Genomic DNA, 21,904 nt, shown 5'->3' on the forward strand with positions numbered 1-21,904 from the left:
GCAGGGTGGACCCACCAGCCCGTAACACTCTCCCCCCCACGCACCCACGGGCTTACGTCAACATGAACTGGGTTTCAGTCCCTCGACCCTTCAGAGAGCCTAGTTAAGCGACCACCTGTCCACCGGGCTTGACCCCAAAGTGCCTCCGTCCCATCCCCTAACTCCTACCTGCCGTGTGCATGCACGTACCCACGCACACGTGGGTGCACACACAGCCTCCCGCTGCCTGCCAAGCACTGTCTGCAGCACGTAGAACAACACGGAAGAATGAAATAATTTTAAATTCTTTTTCTTTCTTTTTTTTTTAATTTTTTTTTTAACGTTTATTTTTTTTATTTTTGGGACAGAGAGAGACAAAGCATGAACGGGGGAGGGGCAGAGAGAGAGGGAGACACAGAATCGGAAACAGGCTCCAGGCCCTGAGCCATCAGCCCAGAGCCTGACGCGGGGCTCGAACTCACGGACCGCGAGATCGTGACCTGGCTGAAGTCGGACGCTTAACCGACTGCGCCACCCAGGCACCCCAATTCTTTTTCTTTCTTAACGGACCGACTCTTCCCAGCTAGAGATGCCCTCCCTGGAGCCTGTGACGTTGCATTTGTGGGGATGACGCTGCCCTGTGTCTCTTGGCCACCACGCCACCGACTGGATGCCCCAAGGGATGGGCCCCCCCCCTCGCTTCTGGTTTCCTGCTGGGGTATCAGGGCCCCCCTGTCCCGGCCGGGCAGGGCCCCTCCGGCTGTAGCTCGCGGTAGAGGTCAGTCCAGAGCCGAAAGGTCGGAGCTGGTATCACCCTGACAACACTGAGCCTAGGACACCAGGGCAGGGCTCTGCCGGGAGCCCCACAGACGCAGACGGGCACGTCGCACCATCCGAGGGAGAGCCGGGGACCAGTCTCCGGCCCCAAGTAGCGGACAGAAGGAAACATGTAACGTGGAAGCCGGTGTGAGGGCCAAAATCCAAACAAGGCAAGGGGAGAAGACGACCACAGATGCGTGCCAGGTGGGCAAGGCTCCATAAAGGCGGATTCGTTTGCTCTTTTCTTCCCTGGATCCACCCGTGGTCGTGGTTTCGTGGCCACTGCAGCCCGCGAACTCCAGCATCAGAGTCATCGGCGGCCTCGGACTGGCTTGCTAAGGACGCCAGAGGCACCCGGAGCGTGGAGGCCGTGGGGTGGGGTCTGGTGAGGACCCTAGTCGGCCCCCTTCTCGTGGCATCCATCATCCTGGCTGGCAGGAGGGGCGAGGGAGCTCTCGGGGGTCTCCCTTCTAAGGGCACTCGTGGCATCCGTGGCGGCTGCACCCGCATGACCTCGCCACCTCCCGAAGGGCCCCCTCCGAACACCATCACGCCGGGGGTGACGGTCCAACACGTGGATGTGGGAGGGGAAGAAACGTTCAGTCCGTAACACTTTATGTACCTGTACGGTGAAACCCTGGATCGCGAGTAACTCGTTCAGCGAGGGTGCCGCGAGACCAGCAAAGGTTTCTAATACATTTTCGCTTGATAGACGAGAGTGATGTCTTGCAACACGAGTCGAACGTGATGCCACACGTCACATGATCACAACTCAGCCGATGGTTCCTGAAATTCGCTTTGATACACAAGCGCGTTGGATGACGAGCACGTTTCCAGAACGAATTCTGCGTGCAAACCAAAGTTCTACTGTTTTGTTTTTTTTTTTAAATGTTTTCTGTTTATTTTTGAGACAGAGACGGAGCATGAGTCGGGGAGGAGCAGAGAGAGAGGGAGACACGGAATCCGAAGCAGCACCAGGCTCCGAGCTGTCCGCACAGAGCCCGACGCGGGGCTCGAAGCCACGAACCGCGAGATCGTGACCTGAGCCGAAGTTAACCGACTGAGCCCCCCAGGCGCCCCCTTACTGTAATTCAAATTTGGCTCAGGCCTGATGGACGTTGCCACCCGCTTCTGTGAAACCACAGGCCCAAGACGCCGGCCTGATTTTTTTCTACGACATAAACATACGCACAAACATACATGTGTACGGATGTGTCCCGAGCGTGTGTGCGTGTGTGTGCCAAGTATATGAATAAGTATGGAAACAACTATTGCAGCAGATGTGTGTCTGTGTTTCCCCCACGCTCCGCGAGGGGCAGAGGCGCCGCACCGGAAACCGCTTGCTTTGGGGAACGGAGATCTCGCTCGGCGTCCGCCTGAAGGCCTTCCAGTGAAGCCACCAGCCCGCGAGTCAGTCCATTCCCTTCCCAGCTCCAGGGGTTTGCAGGTGTTTGCTCACGCACGATGCCCCCTGATCCCCGTTCCCTCTTGCACACTAGACCCTCGACTGGTATTTTTAAGCACCACACACCCCTTGTTCCCCAGACACCTCTGTCCCCTGCCCCGGTTATAGACCCTCAAGCATCCTCCCAGCCCCTCAGTTCTTCCAGCCCCCCTACGTCCGGACATTCCCTCTATAAACATGTTCCTGGAATCAGACACAGTGTTGCCAACAGACTTGAGCAGTGTGACTCATTCCTAAGGGCAGGCCCTGTGCTGAGTGCTTCGTACATGATCTCTTCGGGTCCTTCAAACAACCCTGACAGACAGGTACCCTTATCTCCACTCTACAGAAGCAGGAAGAAGTGTAGACATTGGCCCATGGTTTACACAATTAGGAGTGGCAAAAGTAGGACTTGAACCCAGATAGTAACCATTACTCATATCCTCCCCTAACCTGGGGGCTATGCTTCTAGTAATATGACCAAATGTAGCATCAGCTTCTTAAAAAAATCCACATGTCACAGTTGTCTCATTTAACTTGTGGCCACTGTGTCAGTGGCGTTGACTTCAAGCTGCCCATAGGAGTTACTAGAGAAGCCTGGTTAAGAATTTGGATTCCAGGGGCACCTGGGTGGCTCAGTCGGTTGAGCAACCAACTCTTGGTTTTGGCTCAGGTCCTGACCTCACAGATCATGAGTTCGAGCCCCACATCAGGCTCTGCACTGACAGCAGGGAACCTGCTTGAGATGCTCTCTCTCTTTCCCTCTCTCTCTGCCCCTCCCCTACTCATACTCTTTCTTTCTCTCAAAATAAATACAACTTAAAAAAATAATACTTTATTAACAATTTGGATTCTAGAGGGACCTGGGAGGCTCAGTCAGTTAAGCGTCTCACTCTTGATTCTGGCTCAGGTCATACTCTGACAGTTCGTGAGTTTGAGCCCCCAGTCTGGCTCCGAGCTGACAGCGAGAAGCCTGCTTGGGGTTCTCTCTCTCCCTCTCTCTCTCTCTCTCTGCCTCTACCCCCGCTCATGTGCGCATTCTCTGTCTCTCTCTCTCTCAAAATAAATCAATAAACTTAAAAAAAACAAAAGAATTTGGGTTCCCTGCGGAAGACAGCGGTGGCCCTGGCTGAAGTTGCCGGAGAAGCCCCCGGGACTGAGTGAAGGCAGCAAACACAGAGCTCAGGGCGAGCGCCAGATTCTAGTTCTTTGAACGAGCAATGGTCCAAGTCTAACGGACTGACTGCCAAAGCGGCTCATCTTGTCGGGCCTGCCTGCAAAGAATGTCTGCTGGCGAGCCCCGCAGAGGGAAAAGCAATAGTTCAGCCGGGTTTGGAGTGCAGGGTAACTCGAGTAGACGGACGCTCCAGGAAGGACGATGTCCACACTCCGTCGAAGGACCGTAATTCAGATCTTGAAGGCACAGTCCACTTGCAGGATATAACTTTACCTTCGCAGACATCCTATTATCCTACGGACTTCATCGTTTTGTAGTTGACCTGACGGTTCAAGAGAAGGAGAAATGTCTTCATGTATCTCACTGGTCTTGTCACAGTCGGCATTACCCAGGGATCAGGCAACAGGCCACATCTGTCCATTCTGTCTTCATCAAGAACAGACTATGTACAGGGCGCCTGGGTGGCTCAGTCAGTGAAGCGTCCGACTGCGGCTCAGGTCATGATCTCGCCGTCCGTGGGTTTGAGCCCCGTGTCGTGATCTGTGCTGACAGCTCAGAGACTGGAGCCTGCTTCGGATTCCACGTCTCCCTCTCGCTCTGCCGCTCCCCCACTCGCGTGTGCGTGCTCGCTCGCTCTCCGTCTCTCAAAAAATTAAAAAATAAATTAAAAAATTAAAAAAAAAACACAGACTAATTCCCACTAGAAGCTATGACGACATACAGAAGTGTGGTCACAGATATTTCCAAAGGAAAGTACATTCTGGACCAGAGGACTCACATAAATGGATATGCAGTCATTCTTTGTTTGCGGAAGTTGATAGAATAAACTTATGTCTGAATCTTTTCTTTGTTCTTTCGTTGAAATTCTGCAGCTTTTGTGTAAAACCTCCAACTGTCAAAGCTGGAACTGAGATCAAGTTATAAACTACCTTGTTTTTATAGATGAAATTTATTTTCGTAAAATGTGCAAATCAGCGGCTTAGTCTTCAGGAAAAAAAAAATAGTCCTTTCAGTGGCTGACCTGTTTGGCAATTTACTGACCTCTCTCTCATATTTTAACATTCATTTTCTCCTTATGGATATTTACAGCTATTTGTTTATTAAAAACTATAATACATTGTGTCGAGGATACAGAAAGGGAAGACAGATGGATTCGTTTTCAAATATTTATGTAAGCCAGTGAATGTGGTTAAGAAGGAAGGAAGGAAGGAAGGGAATTTGGATTCCCAAATCCTATCCCAAACCTAGTTTAGAGGTAAGTCCTGGGGATCCACATTCTAAAGCTAAACTGCAGATTTTCAGGCCTCAGACTTTCTGATGCAGGAGGTGTGGGGTAGGGCTTGAACATTCCTATGTTTAAAAAACCTCCTTGGGAACAGCCAGGGCTTGGAGTCACCTCTCCCCTCCGGGGACGATTGAGCCTGGTAGGGAGGAGTCTGGAGCCTTTGCAGCTCCCAGTTCCACCACCCACCACTAGATGGCGAGACTCTACGTCCCCCGCCAGCCCGGCCCAGCTCAGCCCAGACCACCAGGCCCACGCGGGGGCGGGGGTTGTGGGCAGGTGCCCGTTGTTATCCCTGCCCCCTCCCTGCGCCCAAAGAGGGCGGCTCTTGATGGGAAAGGTCTTTTTTTTGTTTCCCCTCACAGAAGACCAGAAACACATCTTCAGCGGGACAGGCAAGGTTTGGAAGCGGGGCTCAGGGCAAATCAGAATAGCTGTTGCCCCCCACCCCCACCCCCGATGATTCCCTCCCAGGCAGGACACCCGGATCCTGAGCGGGCACAGTGCTGGAGGGGGGCTGAGGAACCGGGCCGATGACAGCCGAGGCTTGGGCAGTTCCCAGGTGGGTGGCCCTAGGAGCAAGGACATGCCGGGAGCTAGCAGGGTAGGGTACTTTTTCTCCAGCCATTGTTCCCAGGCAGAGAAGGCTATAAAACAGCCTCATGGGACCATGTGGGCAGCCTGAGGGAGGCAGATACACCCTTGCGGCACCTGAAGAATGGCCATAAACTTCACCTTGTCCAGCCACCTGCCTTCTCCTGCTCCTGGACAATAAATGAGGCTTCCTCCTGGCCCCTGGGCATGCCAAAGGGGCCTCTCCCTCTGTGCCAGGGCACCACAGGGGCCATCAGGCAGCCTGCGTGTGGGAAGGGGGGGACCCTCGGGGCAAAGGAAGGCAAATGCATGGAAGGACTCCACGGGGGGCAGATGGGTGGGCCCCCGGGCACTCCCACACCCTCATCCCCGGAGCCTGTGACCGTGTTAGGTTACACGGCAAAGGGGCACGCAGATTGCTGATGGAATCGGGCTGCTGATCAGGTGACTTTAAACTGGGAGGATGATGCTATTCCAGGATTATCTGCGAGGGGCCTAGAAGGGGGCGAGGGGGACGGAAGAGGAGGGCGCAGAAAGAGGTGCCACTCTGGCAGGGTTCGGACCCAGAGGCAGGAGCCACAGAACGGGGGAGCCTCTAGCTGCTGGAAAAGGCAAGGAAAGGGACTCTCCCCCCGAAGGCTCCAGAGAGGAGCGCAGCTGTGCCCGCACCGGGATCTTCAGCCCAGGGAGGCCCGCGTCAGACTCTGGCCTGCAAAACGGAAACGGAACGCATCGTGTTGTGCAAGGCACCGCGTTCCTGATGTTTGTGACAGCAGCAGCCTTGGGACGCAACGGGGCAAGGTCCGTCACCACCACCCCCCCCCCCCCCCCGTGCCCTGCTCAGCCCCGGGGCTGGGGGGGGGGGGGCAGGTGAGGGAAGCAACTTCTGTTTTAGGGAAGATGCTAAGTGAGGTGGAATAACGCGCCGTTTCCGGTCGCCAGGTAAGAGGAAGACGGCCTGGCGTCAAACTCGATTCTGCCAGCCCCCCAAACCCGAGATCCTTCTGCCTCCCCGAGGGCAGAGCGGGGTGCCCCAGGCCCGAGGGCAGAGCGGGGTGCCCCAGGCCCGGCGGGCAGCTTCCGAAGCGGCTCCCGTCAGCCCCGCCTCCTGGTGGTCCTGCTCGGCTGAAACCCCCTCCCCTGGAGCGTGATCTGCTTCTTAGAACCCAGCAGATACGACGGGAGGTCGCTTGTCACGCCAGGTTACAACCTAGAACACGAGAGCCGCGATTCGGCCCTGACAGGAGGTCCTTCTGCACGCGAGGCCCGCTTACATCAGCCCCCCCGCCCCCTGCCCCCCGCCAGCCCAGCTTCTCGCCGGTGCACAGCCAACTGGGACCCGATTCGGGGTCCAGAGACCGGCCTCCAAGGTCGGCCCCACCCACCACTTCCTACCTGCATGACCTTGCCTGGACCATACCTCAGTCCCAGTGCCTCGGCCAGAAAAGGGGCATGAGACTAGTTGTACCTTTCTCTCCCCGGGGTCGTTGGGGGGCTGGAGGAGACCCAGGCAGGGGAGTTCCCCAAGGGGCAGAGTACCGTCTAGGTCGCGTAGGGGTCACGGCTGAGCTGGTCCTACACCTATGCGCTAGACCTCAGCAGGTGCTAGCTGGGAGGGGGCAGGTGGCGGTGGGGAGCCGGTAGGGGGATCTCGCGCTGTGAAGTTCGTGTATTCATTCATCAAATGCTTATCCCGAGTCAGCATCAGGTGTTATCAGGGGAGTCGCCTTGGGCAATAAGGAAGCAAGTGGGACCTGCTCCCTCCCCCTCGAGGGGCTGACATTCTACTCAAGGAAGACCTGTGAGCAAACATTCCTGAAGGGTGAGAGGAGCTCTCACGGGGCACGCGAGGCACAGGAAAGGCCACAAGCAGGGGCGCCCTGGCCTCCTGGGGCTCTCTGGGGGGGCTCCATCTGTGTGAGGGGGTGACAGCTGCCCTCCTGAACCCGAGTTTGAGAAAACCATAGGGGAAAGGAGGGGGGCGATGGTCAGAGCGGAAAGGGCCCTGCGCCATCGGCCAGAGGGCGCGTGTTAGGGTCACCACCGCCTCCCATTTGCCGTGTGATCCCGGGCATGGAAGCCGCGACCCTCGCTGGTCTCAGCCTCTCATCGGAAACGAAAGCCCGCGGGCAACGCGGCCCTTCCAGCCCTGACAGTGGGGGGTTCTAGAAAAGGTGGTGATGTTCCCATTAGAGCACTCTGCCGGACTGACCCTGAACTTGGTGGTGCAGCTGGACTGCACTCCCCAGGAAGGTGGGGGTGGGTGGGTCATCCCCAGGCCCGCTCCCCAGCCCCCCACTCTGTGCCTTTGTCCAGAGGTGTCTCCTTCCCACTTTTCTTTTTTTTTAAATGATTATTATTTGTATCATATTGTTTTAATAGGAAATTTATCGTCAAATCAGTTTCCATACAACACCCAGTGCTCATCCCAGCAGGTGCCCTCCCCGGTGCCCATCAGCCACTTTCCCCTCCCTCCCGCCCTCCATCAACCCTCAGTTCTCAGTTTTTTAAGAGTCTCTTATGGTTTGGCTCCCTCCCTCAGAGACCCACTTTTCAAGAAGTGGGGCCCCGGTAATGACTGCCACTCCCCCTGCCACCTGGCAGATGTGTTTTATCACACTCCACCCATTTGCTGTACTAACATCATTCTGGCTCGGGAAATAGCATAGCCTCGGAAGACAGAAGATGGGAAAAGGGATAAACGTCCTGTGCCCAAAACATACAAATTAAGAGGGAGATGTAAATATTTTTCTAATGATGCAAATTCTGTTAACTCTGGAATCGGTTTTCCGTTTTTCCCATCTGTAACCTCAGATAAGTAACAGGAGTGACAAGTTATTCACGCAGTTCTATAATTATTCATGCGAATTGAACAGATATGTGTGGGCTAGCTTGGAAAACCACCTTGGCCTTAATAACATCGTTGCTGTAAGAAAACAGATTTTGATTCCCAGTTCACACCACTATCAAAACACCTTTGGAATGTAACCGGCTGGTTAGGTGCGGACTGGCCAGCTCCCATAAAGCTTTCTTGAATATTTCAAACATGAGCGCTCAGTGCTTGATCGTCACTGGTAATGCCATTGGGGGAGGGCATAAGGACAGAATACCTTTTTCTCCCCCAGGCAGCCATCCTGTTAAAGAAGCTCCCAATGGATAGAACTCTACACCTGGAAGGGGAGAAGTGATTCTTAAGTGAATGTAAGGGGCAAGATCAAATTTAAAACCTTCCAGGGAAGAAGGATACCACGAATTTCATGGGAAAATGAGACTATCAAAAATTTAAGGGGCGCCTGGGTGGCGCAGTCGGTTAAGCGTCCGACTTCAGCCAGGTCACCATCTCGCGGTCCGTGAGTTCGAGCCCCGCGTCGGGCTCTGGGCTGATGGCTCGGAGCCTGGAGCCTGTTTCCGATTCTGTGTCTCCCTCTCTCTCTGCCCCTCCCGCGTTCATGCTCTGTCTCTCTCTGTCCCAAAAATAAATAAACGTTGAAAAAAAAAATTAAAAAAAAAAAAAATTTAAACCCGGGTCCTTCTAAGGGGCCTAGGGTAATTTTAAAGATTCAGAGATTCAGGGCGCCTGGGGGGCTCAGTCAGTTAAGCGTCTGACTTCAGTTCAGGCCATGATCTCACGGTTCGTGGGTTTGAGCCCTGCGTCAGGCTCTGGGCTGACAGCTCAGAGCACAGAGCCTGCTTCGGATTCTGCGTCTCCCTCTCTTTCTGCCCCTCTCCCGCTCCCGCTCTGTCTCTCTGTCTCTCTGTCTCTCTCTCTGTCTCTCTCTCTCAAAAATAAATAAACATAAAAAAGATTAAAAAAAAAAAAAGATTCAGAGATTCATTAAAAAGACCTCGGATTAAGTTCCCATTGCCAAATGGTGAAAAGGTCCTGAGAGATTCACCCCCTCAGCCTTCAGAAGAAGCAGCCTTATCTGTTGACCTCAAGGCGCCAAGCCATGATGGAAAGCAGAGCCCTCGTTCAGGGGTCCTCGAGCATAGGAAACACCTGAATGGATGTTTAAAACACATGCTCCAAGGGGCCCCTGGGTGGCTCAGCCAGTTAAGCCTCTGACTTGGGCTCAGGTCATGATCTGTGGTTCACAAGTCCAAGCCCCGCGTCGGGCTCGGGGCTGATAGCCTGGAGCCTGCCTCGAATTCTGTGTCTCCTCTTCTCTCTCTGTCCCTCTCCCACTCATGCTCTGTCTCTCTGTCTCTGTCTCTCTCAAAAATAAATGAACATTTTTTAAAAATTAAAAAACAAACACACAGCTGTCCCACCCTAGACACACCGAGCTCGGTCGTTCTTAATCCTGGAGGTGAGGCATGGTAGAAACACCTGGAGTGTTTTTTACACCCTAATGTTAGGGTCCCGCCCCCAGAGATTACTATTCCATTGGTGGAGCTCGTGTGATTCTTCAAAAGGTGTTCCTCACATGCAGCCGGGATTAAACATCACTGACATTTGAATCCAACTTCCCATCCAATGTAAGAGTTTCCCGAAACAACTTACTAGAGGTATCCAGCCTCGTTCCCAGACGTCCTCCCTCCTCGTTACCGCTGAGAGCACAGCAAACACTATGTAAATGCTGGCTGCCGTTATTATTGGTGTTGGTATTACCATTATTACTATCCTCATTTGTATTTGGTCACGGGGGCAAATTCAGCCCACCTGTCCCCATAACCCAGGTGCCAAGACCCTCAGGTTTGGGTAGAGCATGGGAGCTACGCTAAGCCAATCAGAGTAGTGTTTCATTCCCCTACCTGCCCCCCAGTGATTGGTTCAGCAATGAGCATGTGACCCAGTCAGAACCCAAAGTGAGCTTCTATTGAAGTTGTTGGCCAAGAGAATCACCTACTCTCTCCCTTAATCCTGGGAGGGCGTCAGTCTTACCCAGCCAGAGCCACCAAGATGAGAGAGAAGTTGTTTGAGAATAAGGCAGCACAGAAAAGAAGGGAAGCCAAAAGATGGAGAGAGACGTCATCTAGATGGCATCATTTCATTCACCTGGATCCAGCCATACGTGAAGCTGTTAGAGTCCTGGACTTCACATTCTCTTTTCTCCCTAAGTCAATTGGCGTCTTGTTTTGTTTTGGGACTTGCCAACGACAAAGACATGCTAATGTATTCACCTGATACCCAAGCTCACCCCGGACCGTACCCATGCTGGGCTCTTGCCCCTGAGCCCCCTACCAGCGACGAGGGCATTGCCACCTGATGACGAGTTTCCCAGGTGCCAGCCGCCTGCCTGGCTGTGCTTATTCTCCATCGCCGTGAACTGCTCACATGTCAGGACACCCTCTAGGTCATCTTGGATTAGGATGACCAACCGTCCCCATTTGCCCAGCACCGAAGAGGCTCCCGGAATATGGGACTTCCCGGAATATGCTGAAACCAAAGAAGTCTCAGCAAACCAGTGCAGGTTGGTCACCCTCTTTTGGATTGTGTACTACCTGGAACTGGAAGCCTCTGGAACTTCGGGACACTGAGCTCTGCCAGCAGCCAGCACGGCTGGGGCCGCCCCCCATTCCGCTGGAGGCACAGGGAGGGACACGGGACCAGACTTCCCATCCTTCCTGCCTGCTGTGCCCAGCCGGTGCCCGCCGAAGCCTTGGGTGGCTGCCTCCGGGAAAGAAAGCAGAGAGTATGGACAGCGAGTGAATGCATCCTCCCCACATCCTCGCAAGGTAACCTAGTTTTCGGTTGGAAAGTTTAAGGTGTGAAAGTAACAAGATCACGTGTATCAGGATTCTAGCACAGTCCCTGATGAGCCCTAAGTGAAGAGGGTAGCTGGTACCCTGCTCACCGCAATGGCTGATTATAATTTTATAGTGCTTCCTCTATGCTGGGACTTATTTTTTTTTAATTTTTATTTATTTATTTTGAGAGAGGGAGAGGGTCAGAGAGAGAGAGAGAGGGAGAGAGAGAATCCCAAGCAAGCTCTACGCTTAGTGCAGAGCCCGACGTGGAACTCCATTCCACAGCCACGAGATCATGACCCGAGCTAAAATCAAGATTTGGATGCTTAACCGACTGAGCCACCCAGGCGCCCCTATGCGAGGCCTTACTGTCAGCATTTCAGTGATACCAACCTATTTGTCCTGATAACCTCGGGAGATAGGTAACATTATCCCACTTTTTCGGGAGAGAAACCCCCAAAATCTGCCTCATGAGGTCGAATTATGAGCCATTGTTCGGGAATCGGCCTCCCCTTCAGGCCTGACTACTGTCTGTTCATTCAACAAGCATTTAATTGAGCACCTACTAGGTGCCAGGCACTGTGTTAGGCACTGGGAATATTGCACTGGACCAGACAGTCCCCACTGCCCTGGAGTTTACATTTTAGTGGAAAGGACACCAGTAAAGAAGGAAATGAGTAGCAGAAACCAGCCCTGCCTGGCTTTTGCAAGAGGGAATTTACTGGAAGGCGCTCCCAGGGCATCGCTGAATGGATGGGTCTGCTCAACTTCAGATCAAGAGGGGGAGCATCTGATTGGGTCACGTGCCCACCGCCGTGGCTGTGGGAGGGCAGAGCCCCCAAGTACCTTCCTTTCTATGTCAGGCCTCCAGAAAAGCAACAAGCATCAGCGACCCTAGCCCTCAAGTAGTTAAAGTCACGACATTCCACCTGCAACCGGTCTCTCCTCTGAGCTGAAACCCTCATTCCCCACCCCTACTCGGGACTCGGTTTCCATCAACCTAATCCTAGAACTGTAGGACTTTAGAGCTGAAAGCTGAAGGAACCCAGCCATGCAGGTGACCAAAGCCCTGCCACGCACGTGTGGGAGAAGCGGGCTGTATAGCTCAGGGCCCAACCAGGGAACCAGAATCAGTAGAAGGCATGTGTTCGGAAATTTATTGCAAGGAGTTTGAGGGGCTGTCGAGGCAAGCTGAACTCTGTCGGGGGCGGGCCTTCGGGAAGGGCGGGCTAACACTCTCACGCAGCAGGGGCTGGGGGGCAGGGGGTGGAGGGTGAGGGTTAACCATAGGTTCCCTGGGTAGGGTTTATCTTTCATCACGGAAACCTCAGCTCTGCTTCTAGGGCCTTTCAACTGATTAGGTTCGGCCCGCCCAGATGAGCTAGCTACCCTGCTTTACTGAAAGTCCATCACGTTGGACTTTGATCACATTGCAGCATCACCTAGATGCACACTTGATGTGTAACTGACGGGCAGAGCCTGGCCGAGCGGACACACACAAGTGCCCATCACACAGAGGCGACCTCACTAAGCCTCCGAGAAGATGTGGCACGTTTAGGGTCTCGAGAGAAAATGAAGGAAAATGTAATGCCCGGTTCAATTTGAATTTCAGACAAACGATGAATCGTTTTTGAGTAGGCATGTGAAAAGGAGGAAGACAGAAAATGTTCTTTGAAAGCCCTCCTACCTATAAAGACTTGAACTCGGAAGCAACCCCCAGGAAGGAATTGGCATACAAGGACCCTTGGCCCCTCTCGCTCACTAGCCAGCCATCCATTTGGAGAATATTTATTGAGCACCTATTGTGTGCTAAGCAAAAGGGCTGTAGCGAACAGCCCCATGGTGAGTGTTTGCCAGGTTCTAGCTGCTTTTATGCTTATTAATTCATTTAATATGTACAAACCAATGGGGTCGGTGTAATTCCTATTTATAATGAGGCAGCCAGGGCAAAAAGATTAAGAAATTGTCCACAGTCCCAGAGCAGGCAATTGGGAGACTTGGGATCTGAACCCAGGTAATTTGGCTTTAGAGTTCATAATCCTCGATACCTGTGTATTAGGGTTCAATGCAACAGAACCAGCAGGAGATTTTATATGCATCTAAAGGGAGGGAGGGAGGAAGGAAGGAAAGAGAGAAGGGAAGGAGGGAAGGGAGGAGGGAGGGAAGGAAGGAGGGAGGGAGGGAGGGAGAAGAAGGAGGGGAGGGAGGGAGGAAGGAAGGGGGAAGGGAGGAAGGAAATAGCCTTTAAAAGCCTCAAGTATGATAAATACATATATACATATATATAGCATGGAAGGCACACACTGTCACCTCCATGTGTCACCCTCACACTCTTGGTCACACGGCCAGCTCCATTCAGGGTGGGAAGGGATGGCTAAGCTGGGACTACCAGCAGGTGGGGGTCACTCCGGCCATCTCAGAGGCGCTGCCGACTTCCCCGCTAATCTGTCCCTCTAGGTGCTGAGCTTAGTACTTGGGGAATTGAGAGTGAACAGGACCAACCCGTTCCCTGCCTTACAGCACAAGAGGCCAAACACCCAGTAAGTAAACAAAGAAGTAAATCATTACAAATTGCAGTGTTAAAAAGAAAGCAGAGGGGCACGTGGGTGGCTCCGTTGGTTGAGCACCCGACTTCGCTCAGCTCATGATCTCACAGTTCGTGGGTTTGAGCCCTACGTCGGGCTCTTTGCTGACAGTGCAGAACCTGCTCGGGATCCTCTCTCCCTCCCTCTCCCTCTCTGCCCCTCCCCTGCTCTCTCTTCCTCTCTCTATCTCAAAATTAATTTAAAAATTAAAAAAAAAAAAAAAATATATATATATATATATATATATATATATATATATATATATATATATATATTAGAGAAGGCAGAGAGCAGAGGTGGAAAAGTCTTGGGGCCCAAAGGAGAAAGGTCAGTGGGGCTGGAGCGCCTTCAGGCAGCACAGGTGCTTAGAGCCGCGGCGAGTGGGGGGCGGGGGGGGGGGCTTTGTCACAACAGCTCCCAGAGGAAAGAGAAATTGGGGTGCAGATAAAGGACAGGAGAAGAAGCATCAAAGTGACCTCCCCCGCCCCAAACTCACACACACACACACACACACACACACACACACACACACACACTTACTTGCTTGAAGGGCTCAGGCCCGTGTTGGGGGAGGACACAGTGAGACCTTTCCCTGGCTGACTTTGGGGAAGGAAACCTGAAGGAGGGATCTGGAAGGATGGAGAAGACCTTCCACCTGAAACTCAGTGCTTTGCCTCTTTGCACAGTGTACCTGCTCTGCATCCCAGGGGGTCTTGCATCAAGACGGATGTGAACTGGGGGGGAAGTCCGGTGGTTGCTGCCTTCGAAACTCCATGCCTCCCTCTGCTGTCCCCACCTGCCTGCCCAAGCCCCGCCCCCCCCATCTGTCCCTGGATTGTTGTCACAGCCTCTTAACTGGTCTCCCTGCTTCTGTCCTCGTCTCCATCTGTTCTCCACATAGCAGCCAACTCCCCTTAGAAATGTTAAGTCAGATCTTGTCACTCCTCTGAGGGAAACTCTGTAGGCTCTGTATGTCACTGAATAAAAGCCAAAGTCCTTATAGCCACCTCTACGGCCCCTCTGCCCTCTGCCCCTCGCCTCTCTGACCTCATGTTCCATACCCCTCCCACTCGTTCGACTCATTCCCACCAAACCATCCTTAATGTTCCCCAGTTACCGCCAGGATCCTGCCTCAGGGCCTTTGCACTTGCTGTCTCCCTGCCCAGAACACTCTCCCCGTCCCACAGCCCCCCTCACCACTGCACCCGCCACCTCTTTCAGGGCTTCTGAATATCGCCTTCCCTGACCACTGTGCTCAAAACTCCCACCCTCCCTGTCCCCCAAGCCTCCAACATTTCCTCCTCTTTCCTGCTTTAATTTATAGCACTGATTGGGGCACCTGGGTGGCTCCGTCGGTTGGGCGTCCGACTTCGGCTCAGGTCATGATCTCGCGGTTCGTGGGTTCGAGCCCCGCGTCGGGCTCTGTGCTGACGGCTCAGAGCCCGGAGCCTGCTTCGGATTCTGTGTCTCCCTCCCTCTCTGCCCCTCCCCTGCTTGCATTCTGTCTCTGTCTCTCTCAAAAAGAAATAAACATTAAAAAAAAAATGTAATTGATAGCACTGCTGTTTCTCCAACTCACCTCACTCTCTGTACTTGTTTCTGAGTTTATTGGCCCTTCTCCCCTGAGAGAATGCAAGTTATATGAGAGCAGGAATGCTAGTCTGTTTCCTCTCCTGCTGTGTGCCCAGAAACGAAAACCGTAGCTGGCACATGGTAGGCGGTCAAGGTTGAATAGAGTAAATCTAGAATCTGACATCCAATAATCATGGAAGGGTGACCGACCAGAAGACGCTAAACTCTTGGGACAACAGTTCCCGTTTGGCAGATAGGCACTAGGAAAGGCCAATGAATATAATCCCTTTCTCCCAATTTGCAATTTTTTTTAAAGTAGGCTCTACACTCAGCACAGAGCCCAACCTGGGACTCAAAATCAGGACCCTGAGATCAAGACCCGAGCTGAGACCAGGACTCGGACGCTTAACTGCCTGAGCCACCCAGGCGCCCCTCCCTTCCTCCCCGTTTGCAGAGGAGGCCGCTAGAGGCCAGGAATCTTTGTGTCCCTGGCCCTGTCATTTCACCGGCTGTGAGGCTTTCGGTAAGTCCCTTCTCTGGGCATCAGTTTTCCTATCTGTAAAATGGGAGAAATGGATTCACTCATCTCTGAATTCCTGAGCTACTTTCAAGACTCAACAGGCACCATCAGCAGGAGAATGAGTAGAACTTTCTTCCAGGTTTCAGAAAATCTCTATGTACATTGCCAGCACAAGGTCAGATGACGTTTTTGAAAGGGGAAATGCTCTTGGCAAGTGGCCAACATAGTTTTACATTTTCTTCTGAATGTGGCTGCCGTGGTGCCTCTGTCTCCTTTCCATTTCTCAGACTCTCACGCCTGCAACCCCGAGGCGGCTGTGCAGGGGGAGGGGAGGGGCAGGGAGGGAAACACAGTAGTTCCCTATTTCCTTATCTTGGAGCATTTTCTTTCTCTCTTGTTTTAATTTTTTTTTTTTAAGAGAGAAAGAGTGCAAGCAGGGGAGGGGCAGAGAGAGAGAGAGAAAGAGAGAGAGAGAGAGAGAGAGAGAGAGAGAGAATCCCAAGCAGGCTCCATGCTCAGCTCGGCACAGAGCCTGACACAGAGCTCGATCCCACGACCGTGAGATCATGACCTGAGCAGAAATCAAGAGTCAGATGCTCAATCGACTGAGCCACCCTGGTGCCTGTGTTGGAGCATTTGCTAAAAGAATGTGTAAAAGGGCTGGAACCGGGGCATCTGGGTGGCTTAGTGAGTTGAGCGTCCAACTTCGGCTCAGGTCATGATCTCCCGGTTCACGGGTTCGAGCTCTGTGTCGTGTTCTGTGCTGACAGCTCAGAGCCTGGAACCTGCTTCGGATTCTGTGTCTCCCTCTCTCTCTGCCCCTCCCCCACTTGCGCTCTGTCTCACTCTCTCTCTCTCAATAATAAATAAACATTTTTCAAAAATGAAATAAAATAAAAGGGCTAGAACCACTTCTGTATGCCTGACAGAAACAAGGGCTTCTATGCACCAAGAGCCAGGTGCAAAAATGTTCACAGCTGCTTTATTCATAATATCCCCAAGCCAGAAAGGGAGCAAATAAAAACATACGTAATGGGACATTCATACAGTGGAATATTATACAGCAGGTAAGAAGAATGGAGGACAGGTATACAAAGACCCGGATAGAATGTTGAAAGAAGTCAGTCACAAAAGGATACACACTGTATGATTCTGTGCATTTGAAGTTCAAAAATGGGGAATAGTAGTTGAAGGTGATAAAGGTTAGAATCGGGGTGACTCTGGGGAGTCTTGAACCGGGAAAGGGTTTGGGGCAGCCTTCTTGGGTCCTGGGAATGCTCTAGATTTTGATCTGGGTGGTGACTGTACATGGGTAGAAACCCATTGAGCTGTCCACTTAAAGAGTTTTGCACTTCGCTAAATGTCAATTATGTTTTGAAGAAAGAAAGAAAAAGAAAAAGAAAGGAAGGAAGGAGGTAAGGAAGAAAGAAAGGAAGGGGGAAAGAAAGAAAGAAAGAAAGAAAGAAAGAAAGAAAGAAAGAAAGAAAGAAAGAAAGAAAGAAAGAAAGAAAGAAAAGAGAAAGAAAAAAGAAAGAAAGAAGAAAGAAAGAAAGAAAGAAAGAAAGAAAGAGGAAGAAAGAGAGGAAGAAAGAGAGGAAGGAAGGAAGAATGAATAAGTAAAGGGCTGGCGCCAGAGGAGAGTTCCAGCACAGGGGGACCCCCCCCCCCCCTCAACAGGGGATTTCCATGAGATCGGGTGGCAGTTCCCACCGCCTCTGGCAGCCCACAAAGGCATTAACTCAGAACTCAGCACGTCTGGCCACGACTTCCTCCTGAGCAGCCCGGCCCCCAGAAGCCGAGAGGACACAGGGCCCAGCTGCTTCCGGCCCAGGCTGCTGGTGCTCCTCCTCTCCCCTCCTACCTACCCTTCCCCCCTCCCGCCCCTTTCCTGAGAGCCAGGCCCTCCCAGTGGGCCCCATTTCTCCACCCTTTGCTCTCCTCCCCCAACAGTGCTCCACCATCCAGGATGAGCTGGGTGATCCCAGCCTGGCACCTTCCTCCCGGCCTCTCTGGCTCGCTAGTCCCACAGCTGGTACTCCGGTGCCAGCCGAGATGCTGGAGAGTCTAGATCAACTGGCAGGACTATGTCCTTGACCCTCCGATCACAGGTGTGCTGAGTGACCCCAGCCTCAAGAGCAGCGACATTATCACCCCACCCCTCCCTGACCCAGAACAGTTTCATTCGTGTTGGGAGTTTTTCTCCAATAATAAGATCCTCCTTTTACTGAACTTAAAGAGCCACACATTGCTTGCCGCCCTTGACAGACATCGACTTGGTCGGGACTATTAATAACCCCATTGTACAGATGAGGAAGCTGAGGCTCCACAAGATTGAGTGACTCACCCGAGGAGCTGTAGCGTGACTACAGAGCCAGGATTTGAACCCAGATAACCCAGCTGCACAGCCATGTGCCCAAGCATCGACCGAGACTGCCTCATGTAGAAAGAACTCTAAACACCAGTGCCAGCATTTCGAATGGTGCCTGGGGTTAGCTAAAAGGCAATACAGGTGAAAGCGTTAAGTTTCTAGCAGGAAAATATCTCAATCTCAAATGATGCAATTTTTGTTCTTTTAACATTGAATTCCATGGGACTAAAACCAAAACGAAACAAAACCCTTCCCTCCCTCTGGCCAAACAGAGGCCCAGTTAGCCCAAAGGTCTGTCCAAACCTGGTGCGGATGCTCTGCAAGGTGGATGCCTTCAGCTTGCCAGGCAGGCTGCCGACGGACACATTGACAGCGGCCAGCATGCATCTACCCTTTCCTGTAACTGGATTTGCCAACTTTCTGACTCAAGCTCTCGTTGTATCCTTCCATTTTTATCTCTGTTCTCCAGGGAGTGGATCTGTCCTGACTGTCTGGACTCTCCTGCTGCGGTTAAAGTGGCGCGCGGTGGAGGTCAATAGATTTCCCTGGGCCAATGATCGGCAAGCTGACGGTCACAGCCATCCTGCCAATCAGCCGGGGGCATAGGCGGGCCTTAGGAAAATCTAGGCCAATGGCCTTTCAGTTTCCCCCAGGTAAGGATTCCGACTGGCCTCTACCGCGCACAGATGGTCAGGGACCTGGGAGTGCCGGAAGCAGAGAGGTGGGAGGTGAAGTCAGGCCATACCTTTGGGGGACCTGGGTGGCTGGGTTGACCTACTCTGAGTTCACGTCTCAGCTATGCCCCCTCATTAGCTATCGACTTTGGACAAACACTTCACCTCAGTCTCATTTCCAGTTTGAGGTTGAAATGAGGTAACACACGTAAATTGCTTAGCACAGCCCCTGGCATGTAGACAGATGATGGAGGGTGACCTCATAAGTTAACGGGCGTGTTTTTTATTCCCAGTTTTTGTTACTGTTTCAAGATCCTCTCCGCCCCCCAAAATTCAGGCAGATGTTACCATCTGCCTCCAGGAAGGGAGGACACAGTGTAAAAAAGAGAACCAAACAATCCTGGCTTTTGGATGTTGAAAGCCTGGGAAATAAGGGGAAACAGAAAGGACTGTTGTGTATAGACAATAGAATGGGGGTTGGGGGGGCAAAGTGGGGAGAAAGACACGGAAGCTGGACGAGCAAGGATTCCTGCCTCTTAGGGCAAAAATAAAGGTTCCCAGGTCAGGAGGAGGAGGGAGAGTCTGAAAGGAAAGGAGGAAAACTGAGAATGAGGGCCCTGGGCTATGTCCCATCGTGTCCCTATCCGGTGTGGAGCCAGGGAGGGCAGCAAGACCCTGGACTGAGTGGCCATTTGATAGATCTAGGCAAACGGGTCTGAGACAGCTCCCCAGTGTTTTTCTCGCCCCAGCAAGGAGCAGGAGAAAAATGGGCCCCGGGGACCCAAAAGTGACGCAGCAGGAGGAAAAAGTGGGGACTGCCAACTCAAGTGTCTATGGGAGCCAGGCAAATTTTGCAGATGAGTGAATCCAGGCCCCATGTTGATAGGAAATGGGGGGAAACTGTGGCTAATCCACTGGGGGCATGCCTGTTGTATAGGGGCAGCCGCCACAGAGGAGGGTCCCGCGGATCACGGCCCCATTGGGTCGTGTGCCCAGAGTGATCTGCCCCAGGTGTCTAGATTCTGTTTTGTTTTGTTTTGTCTTTACGAGACATGAAAATCTTTATTATTTTTTACAAGACATGAAAATCTTTTTTTTTTTTTCCTTTCAAATATCTTATGTGAAAACTCCCATTGCAGGTTATTGGCAACTGATCTTTTAAAATACTATATGGGTCAGGGGGCGCCTGGGTGGCTCAGTAAGTTAAGCGTCCGGCTTCGGCTCAGGTCCTGATCTCGGGGGTCGTGGGTTCGAGCCCCGCGTCGGGCTCTGTGCCGATGGCTCAGAGCCTGGAGCCCGCTTCTGATTCTGTGTCTCCCTCTCTCTCTGACCCTCCCCTGCTCACACTCTGTCTCTCTCTCCCTCTCTCTCAAAAATAAGCATTAAAAAAAATTTTTTTAATACCATATGGGTCAAATAAAATGTATCTGCGGACTACATGCGAATCAGAGGACGCCAGGTAGTGACTCATCGGTCCTGCCAGCTTCCCTCGGGCTCAGCACGGACCTGCGGGGACCCACAGCCCAGCAGCCAGTCTCGGAACAGGGACGGATGGCATCTGCCCCAGATGTACCCCTAGGAGGCTTTCACTTGACACAAGGCTGCAGAATTTAGGTGCAACCCCAGCAGACGGAGGAGGGAAACATTTCTGCCACCTGGCAGAATAGGAGCTCCTGAGATAAATCAGGCTGAGTCATGGAAAAGTAATTCCATTTCCTGCCGGTTCGAGTTTGTGAGCTGAGTCTCTCCCCTCTTCTAGTGATCTAGGGAATTTAACTATTTTTATGCTGCACGTGTTTTGGGGAATTCTTTTTTTTTTAATTTTAATGTTTATTTTTGAGAGAGAGAGAGAGAGAGGGTGAGCAGGGGAGGAACAGAGAAAGGGGGAGACGCAGAGTCTGAAACAGGCTCCAGGCTCTGAGCTGTCAGCACAGAGCCCGATGCAGGGCTCGAACTCATGAACCGTGAGATCATGACCCGAGCCGAAGTCGGACGCTTAACCGACTGAGCCTCCCAGGCACCTCGTTTTGGGGAATTCTTATTTCCATTTTGTCCCTATGTATTTATTCTATTTAGGTTGAAGTCTTTACTTTGAAATAGTAACAGGTTCACGGGAAATTGCAAAAAAAAAAAAAAAAAATTACAAGAAGGTTTTATGACCTTCACCCAGTCTTTCCCCGTGGTAATATCTTGTGTAGCTTTCATACACCAGCGTGGCCAGGATGTTGACGCTGGTACAACCCACAGAGCTTATTCAGATTGCCCTCAGTCATGGAAGTGCTCACAGACTTTTTCAGCTGAACCCTGCAGAAGTCCCGAGAGGGGAGGCAGGGCAGAGACTCAGTCAACCAAGCAACATATTTTTATTGAGCACTTACTATGTACTATTCTAGATACTGGGGATACAGTAGCGAACAAAACAAACTAACATCCCTTTCCTCATTTATCATCCCCAATACACATATGGGAAAACTGAGGCTCAAAGAAGTTAGATGCCCTGCTTAAGGTCACATAGGTAGGGAGTGAGACTTGACCCCCAAGTCTTCTGACGTCCAGACCACTATTTTTCTGGTTAGATTTTGCCTTCTACCTTCACTGACATCAACCTCAGAGCAAAAAGCACACGCTGGGTGGGGGGGGGGGGACGTGTATGCAATATTTTAAGCGGTGGTTCTTCATTGGGGATGATTCTCCCCTCCCCTTGGGGACATTTGACAATGTTTGGCGTCATCTTTGGCGGTCAAAACTTGATGGGGGGTCGCTACTGGCATCTAGTAGGTGGAGGTCAGGGAAGCCGCTAACCAGCCCACCGTGCACAGGGCAGCCCCCCAGTAAAGATTTATCCCGCCCGGATGCCAATAGCATCAAGATTGCAAGACTCTGGTCTAAACAGTCCTAAGAGTCACGGACAAAGACAGCCAGCACCGAGACAGCGCAGTGTCGTCTTGAACTTCCGCCCCCGTAGACACAATTATTTGCGTGACAGGCATGGTGAAGGCAGGCACGTTGTTGGTTGGCGGCTGATAGAGGGACACTATGAAGTACCATCACCCCCACTCTATCCATACTGGGAGGCTTTTCCGCAGGGGATGAGGGCACAGAGACGGCTTGGGTGGTAGGAGACCAAGCCCGGAGGGCTGCCTGAAAGAGGATACGGAACATGCGGGAGGATCGGGCCTCTGCTACAGGCTCTCTTCCC

At 52.3% G+C, this 21,904-nt stretch overlaps 1 pseudogene; it reads left to right on the forward strand.

The window, feature by feature from the left end:
* The first annotated feature begins 1,306 nt into the window (after nucleotides 1-1,306).
* On the forward strand, nucleotides 1,307-17,757 carry LOC123599847 (annotated as a pseudogene).
* Nucleotides 17,758-21,904: the final 4,147 nt, after the last annotated feature.

The sequence above is a fragment of the Leopardus geoffroyi genome, chromosome C1 (genome assembly GCF_018350155.1).
Source record: "Leopardus geoffroyi isolate Oge1 chromosome C1, O.geoffroyi_Oge1_pat1.0, whole genome shotgun sequence".
NCBI lineage: Eukaryota > Metazoa > Chordata > Mammalia > Carnivora > Felidae > Leopardus > Leopardus geoffroyi.